Genomic DNA, 7,352 nt, shown 5'->3' with positions numbered 1-7,352 from the left:
TTTTTAGAGCGACATGCTATACTATGTCGTTTTTAGAGCGACATGCTATACTATGGCATTTTTAGGACGACAGGCTATACTATGGCGTTTTTAGAGCGACATGCTATACTATGGCGTTTTTAGAGCGACATGCTATACTATGACGTTTTTAAAGCGACATGCTATACTATGACGTTTTTAGAGCGACATGCTATACTATGGCCTTTTCAGAGCGACATGCTATACTATGGCGTTTTCAGAGGGACATGCTATACTATGATATTTTAGGAGCGACGTGCTATACTATGTCGTTTTTAGAGCGACATGCTATACTATGGCGTTTTTAGGACGACAGGCTATACTATGACGTTTTTAGAGCGACATGCTATACTATGGCGTTTTTAGAGCGACATGCTATACTATGACGTTTTAGGAGCGACATGCTATACTATGACGTTTTTAGAGCGACATACTATACTATGGCGTTTTTAGAGCGACATCTTATACTATGATGTTTTTTGGGCGACATGCTATACTATGGCGTTTTTAGAACGACATGCTATACTATGATATTTTAGGAGCGACATGCTATACTGCGGCGTTTTTCGAGCGACATGCTATACTATGAAGTTTTTAGAGCAACATGCTATACTATGTCGTTTTTAGAGCGACATGCTATACTATGGCGTTTTCAGAGGGACATGCTATACTATGATATTTTAGGAGCGACGTGCTATACTATGTCGTTTTTAGAGCGACATGCTATACTATGGCGTTTTTAGGACGACAGGCTATACTATGACGTTTTTAGAGCGACATGCTATACTATGGCGTTTTTAGAGCGACATGCTATACTATGACGTTTTAGGAGCGACATGCTATACTATGACGTTTTTAGAGCGACATACTATACTATGGCGTTTTTAGAGCGACATCTTATACTATGATGTTTTTTGGGCGACATGCTATACTATGGCGTTTTTAGAACGACATGCTATACTATGATATTTTAGGAGCGACATGCTATACTGCGGCGTTTTTCGAGCGACATGCTATACTATGAAGTTTTTAGAGCAACATGCTATACTATGTCGTTTTTAGAGCGACATGCTATACTATGGCGTTTTTAGGATGACAGGCTATACTATGACGTTTTTACAGCGACATGCTATACTATGGCGTTTTTAGAGTGACATGCTATACTATGACATTTTTAGAGCGACATGCTATACTATGACGTTTTTAGAGCGACATGCTATACTATGACGTTTCATGGGCGACATGCTATACTATGACTTTTTTCGGACCAAAGGCTATCTGATGACGTTTTTAGAGCGACATGCTATATTATGACATTTTTAGAGCGACATGCTATACTATAACATTTTTAGAGCGACATGCTATACTGTGACGTTTTAAGAGCGACATGCTATACTATGATGTTTTTAGAGCGACATGCTATACACTGACGTTTTTTGGGTGACATGCTAAACTATGACGTTCTTTGGACGACATGCTAAACTATGACATTTTTTGGAACAAAGGCTATACTATGACATTTTTAGAGCGACATGCTAAACTATGACGTTTTTTGGGCAACATGCTATACTATGACGTCTTTAGAGCAACGTACTATACTGTGATGTTTTTAGAGCGACATGAAATCCTATGATGTTTTTAGAGTGACATGCTATACTATGACGTTTGTTGGACCAAAGGCCATACTATGACGTTTTTAGAGTGACATGCTATATTATGTTTGTTGAACGACATGCTATACTATGACGTTCTTAGAGAGACATGCTATACGATGATGTTTTTTGGACCAATGGCTATACAATGACGTTTTTTGGACGACATGCTATACTATGACGTTTTTAGAGCGACATGCTATATGATGATGTTTTTTGAGCGACATGCTATACTATGACGTTTTTAGAGCGACATGAAATACTGTGACATTTTTAGAGCAACATGCTATACTATGACATTTGTTGGACCAAAGACTATACTATGATGTTTTTAGAGCGACATGCTATACTATGACGTTTTTTTGAGTGACATGCTATGCTATGTTGTTTGCTGAACGACATGCTATACTATGACGTTTGTTGGACCAAAGGCTATACTATGACGTTTCAAGAGCGACATGCTAAACTATGACGTTTTTTGGACCAAAGGCTATACAATGATGTTTTTAAAGCGACATGCTATACTATGACGTTTTTAGAGCGACATGCTATACTATGACGTTTTGTTGAACGATATGCTATAATATGTTTGTTGGACCAAAGGCTATACTATGATGTTTTTTGAGCGAGATGCTATACTATGATGTTTATAAAGCGACATGCTATTCTATGACATTCGTTGGGCGACACTCTATACCAGGGGTATTCAACTAAAATTAAAAGAAGTCCAGTCAGAGAAAATGTATTAAAGCAAAGGTCCGAAACATCATAAAGTCTAACTTCAATTAGTGCGATATATGTTGATGTAACCTAGAAGTTTTATTAGAGTGTGCATGTAATCAATAACTGACCATCAAATCAAATAAATTCAGTACGGTTCAAAACATTTTGACATTTACAAACAAATAACTTTTGATATAATTGTACATCTTAAAATTAAGTGCAGAACTTGAAAAAATAATGACTGAACAACCCAAACCAGCTTATATACATCTTTAACAATACCTAAATCTCAAAAAATGTAAACAATTGAACACTTTTACATTTTTTTTCCTGTCTTGTTACTCCCCTTATATCCCATGCTGCTTAATGGGAGAACTGAGCTGCAGTTTGCCCTGCCAGTATTTTTTGAATTGTGTATTGTGGTCTGAATGGTGTCAGGGTCGTTCTCAAACACATTTGGAGCTCATTGGTCAGTCTGGAACCATATTCAGTTTTGTCTTGTTTGTTATGTTCATAGTTGAGAAAGGTGCCTCCAGCTGTATGTTGAGCCAAACATGGTCAGCATGTGCAGGACTATTTCCCTCTCGGTGTCGCTTTATTCATTTTCCTTTTTTGTCTGTCCCTCACCTCTCAACAGTTTTCTGAACGTAGAGCTGTGATGTTTAGCAGCTGCAATGCAGAGACTTCATTGGCTGAGTAGCGTCACGTGGGATGGCTGAACTCGTACGTAATTGTTCTGTGTGTTTCCTGAGCTGCTAACTAATGCCGTAAACACTGGGAAAGCTGTGCCGGTCAAACAGAAGCGACCGGTCAAATTTAAAATCCCGTTACAATTTACTGATTACAAGTCCGGTTCGTATAAGACGGCGTCTGGGTCCGGATCCGGACCGCGGTCCGCCAGTTAGTGACCCCTACTCTACACTATAGGCTTTTTAAATTGACATATTACTATGACATTTTTTTTGTTTTTGTTTTTTTTGTTGTTTTTTAGCAACATATTTAGTATACTTTTACTTGTGCAATGAAATATTATTCTATGGCATTTTTTAGACGACATATTATACTCTGATGTTTTCTTGAATAACATACTATTTTGACAATATACTGCACTATGACATTTTTTAACCACATATCATACATGACAATTTTAGGCAACATCCTATCATTTTGCACTTTTTGAACCACATAATAATCTATGTTTTGTTTTTTGCCAAGCTATACTATGAACTACAGGCCATACTATGTTATTCTTGAGTAAAGTATACTATACTTTGACATTTTCTGAACTACATCCTACACTATGGCGTTATACACAGAGTGCTTTGGTTACATGTTGATTTATAATCTACATTTTTTTCTGTTTTGTTTTTTCACGGGATTACCACAGACCTGACCGTGAACACCGTTGACACCCACCTGAGGGAGATGCTGCCTAAGATCTCAAGGCTGCTTGGTCGTGATCTTTCTGGTCCTGCTCCAGAACGCCTTCATCAAGTACGTCTTCTTTTGAAGAGGCCCTCAGATGCTGCAATCTCTGACCTTAAAGAGTAACTGCTACTTTCACTCTGTAATGAGACGGCGGTTATTTTAAAGACCCAGCTCCTGGCGGCTTTGAGTGAAAGTTTAACACCCATCAAAACGGAACTACAGACAGTTAAATTTGAGCTGTCGATCTGTATTTCAAACATCAAGTCCGACCCGGGTGTCCTAAAGCATGCTGTGGCTGAAACGGAAACTTCACTCTCCACATCACCAAAGACTTCGTCACACTCCAAAGCAGAGCACCTGTCTGCTGAACTTTTAAAAGTGGACTATAAATGTGAAGAATGTGAGCAGCAGCAGACTGTGAGCAGCGGAACAGATGTGATCAGAAAGAAGTCATTTTTCTTTTCTTTCTGGTTGACTTGATGCTGTCAGATGCACATGTTGGTGCTGATTCTGATCTTTCAGGATAAAAAGCTGCTTTTCCTACACAGACTTTTCAGAAAATTATTCTCTCAGGTTTTCTCTGCTATTTATATTTTTATTATCTGTGATTATTTCATTATTTCTTCATTGTAAAATAAAGTTTGAGGCATAAAGACTCATTTAGTTATTTTAATCCTGAAATCTTTGATGTAGCAGAACTAAACTTCCATTTTCCTCCTTGTACTTCTGATACTAGAACTAAACATATCTTCAACACGGATCATCTGCTTTTAATGAATCAGCAGCAACATCACAACAACAAATGAGACAATTTTCAACAAATTAATGAAACTGATGTCATTTAAAACTATCAGTCTGTTTTAGTGTCAAATTAAAGCTGATTACTGACAACTAGAACATTAACGTTACTGTTTTAATCACATTTAAGTTTCCTTAACGTTACATTAATGTCAACCAGCCACAGTTTTATGAACTTAATGAACCACATTACAGGAATACAACACACTTCAGCTGTTTACATGAAACTCAACACATTAGCTTGATGCTACGTTAGCTTTAATCAGGCTATGATTGAGCAGCTAGCTCGGTTAGCATCGCTAACATTAAAGCTAATATTTACTATGCTAACTTTCTTCTCTGGTCAACACACACTGAAACAAACTCTACCAACATCTGGAGTGCATGGCACACATTACATCTGACACTAAAGCTGCATTTAAAGTGCATTAAAAGCGGCACCGATACGAAAATAAACATTTACTTACCCAACTATCAGAGTCCTTTCAGTGTCTGCTGGTAGAATCGGCCGAAGGTAGAAAACTGGTTAAAACAAGCCAAAGGGCAGAAAAACTGTCTATGGAAAATGTTCTGCTGCTGCACCGATAAATAAACCAACAGTTATTATATCAGAATTAATCCAAACGAGGAGAGCAGAGTCTCTGCTGCCTCCTCCATAGGACCTGTCAATCGTTCCAGACCGGACTGTCAATCAAGTAGTACCGCCCCCTGGCTTCGCAAAACTTTGGCGCTCTATAAAAAAAATTAAATATTGATTTATTTCAAGATCGGCCACCCGATCTATCATTTTGACCATGAAAACTCACGAATGAAAATAAATGTACAGTCTATGCACCGTACTCTGTTTGGCTTCACACTTGCTGATGACCACTTCCGGTCTCAGAAAAGGAAAAAACGGACCATTTTTTCGTTTCTGTCTCTTTCTGATTTTGCTTTCTTGTTATTCTAAATATTTAGATTTTTAAAAATCGGATATCCCTTTTTGATCATGAAAAGGAAAAACGCCTTGTATTTCAATTTTAATTTTTGTATTTTATATAGAAAATCAAATAACCACTCATTTTTTGTTTTTCAATACACGTTTCAGAACGGAAAATCCAATTACCAGATCCGTACACAGACCAAGGAACAACCTTCGTTTTCAGTGTTGCTGAAGTATAAGCAGTAAATACAGACACTTCTGACATAGGAATATAGGCAAAACATTTGGCTGGATCAGATAAAAACTCAACTGAAAAATTCTGAAACGTGCATAAAAGGAGATTTTTGTGGATTTGTTATTGCAGCATGAGAAGATAAGTCTTGACTCACCTGTACCGCCTTCCACTGCTGAAACAGGTATGTATTTATGTGTCTGTAAAGAACAGTCACTGGTATATAGTTTATCACAGATATTTGTTTCAATATATGTGTACTTATCAGCTAATAATTAAGTTAAAGTAGCTGTAAAGAAATGCCAAACATACATTCTGTTTATTAAATTTGGAATAAAGTGTTGCTATTGTACAGTATGTCCACCAGAGGGCGCTGTCAGATTATTTTACACCGTAAGATGTCCTGCTGAGTGGTTCAACGTGTTTTACAGGCAAGTGACAAAACATGGGATGTTAAAAATAGAGACAAACACACCAAAACAACAGAACTGAATAAGAAGATGTGGATAGTTAAGATAATAGATGAATAAAATAATGAAATATTGCACAAAATAAATTCATTATAATGAAAATGTCACCAGTGTTGACGAAATAATGCAGTAAAGATGCAGCCGTTCACTATGTTTAAACAAAAATAATCTAAAGATATTCTGATAAAAGCAAAATTAAGTTTTATTTAAACTAAACTCCCTCGTGTTACTGAACATTATATTAAACCACATTTATGAAAAAGAGAACTGTAACTCTGACATCGTTCCTGGAGGTTGGCAAACATCCATTAGGAGGAGTAAAAACTGAAATAGGAGAATCACTTTAGTACCTTAAGAGCAATGCATGCACCGGAAAAATAACAATAATGAACTCTGTACACAGATCATTAGCAAATACTCAAATTAACTAAAATAATAACCCTTATGGTAAATCACACCAATTCAGCCATATTCTGTATGTAAAACACAACAAGTACATCAACAATAAGTTGTCAGTTATTACAGAATCAATAAGTAGCTTCAGTGTTGTTTCTGTTGTGCTGAAATAACTTAAAATGTAGGCTGACTGTTCCTTTAAGTTGGCAAATTGTGTGTCAAAAGCCTTTAAAAAGGATCATGCAGCATCTGCTCCTCAGTGTTTATTATTTTGTCTGTGAAATGCTTCATTTTTTCCACGTTTCATCCAACCTTATCAGATATTATTCAGTTTAGGATTATATTGGAAAAAACAAAACTTTGAGAAGCTGGAAACGGCAAATTCTATTCATGTAAAAGAGCTGTTAAGTCGTTGCTGTGTTTAAAGTGTTGTCTCTGTAAACGTATTTATTGAAAATATGATTATCACACTAGGAGGAGAAACCATCATGAACAGGTCCTCTGTACTGAACCAACGCTCTGCTGCAGTAAGTCATTTTCCTTTAGTTTTCAGTCACTGATGCTCAGGAGCAGTTTGGGCTCAATATTATTATTAATTATTGATCTTTGGTTATATGCAGTTATGATGCGTGAATCTTGTAAACCACGAGTAATAAGCAGAGACTGAAGAAGTATTCACATTTTGTCCTTGAGTAAAAGCAGCAAAACCACAG

Source organism: Amphiprion ocellaris, chromosome 1, assembly GCF_022539595.1.
Source record: "Amphiprion ocellaris isolate individual 3 ecotype Okinawa chromosome 1, ASM2253959v1, whole genome shotgun sequence".
Lineage (NCBI taxonomy): Eukaryota > Metazoa > Chordata > Actinopteri > Pomacentridae > Amphiprion > Amphiprion ocellaris.
This window is presented reverse-complemented; position numbering follows the sequence as displayed.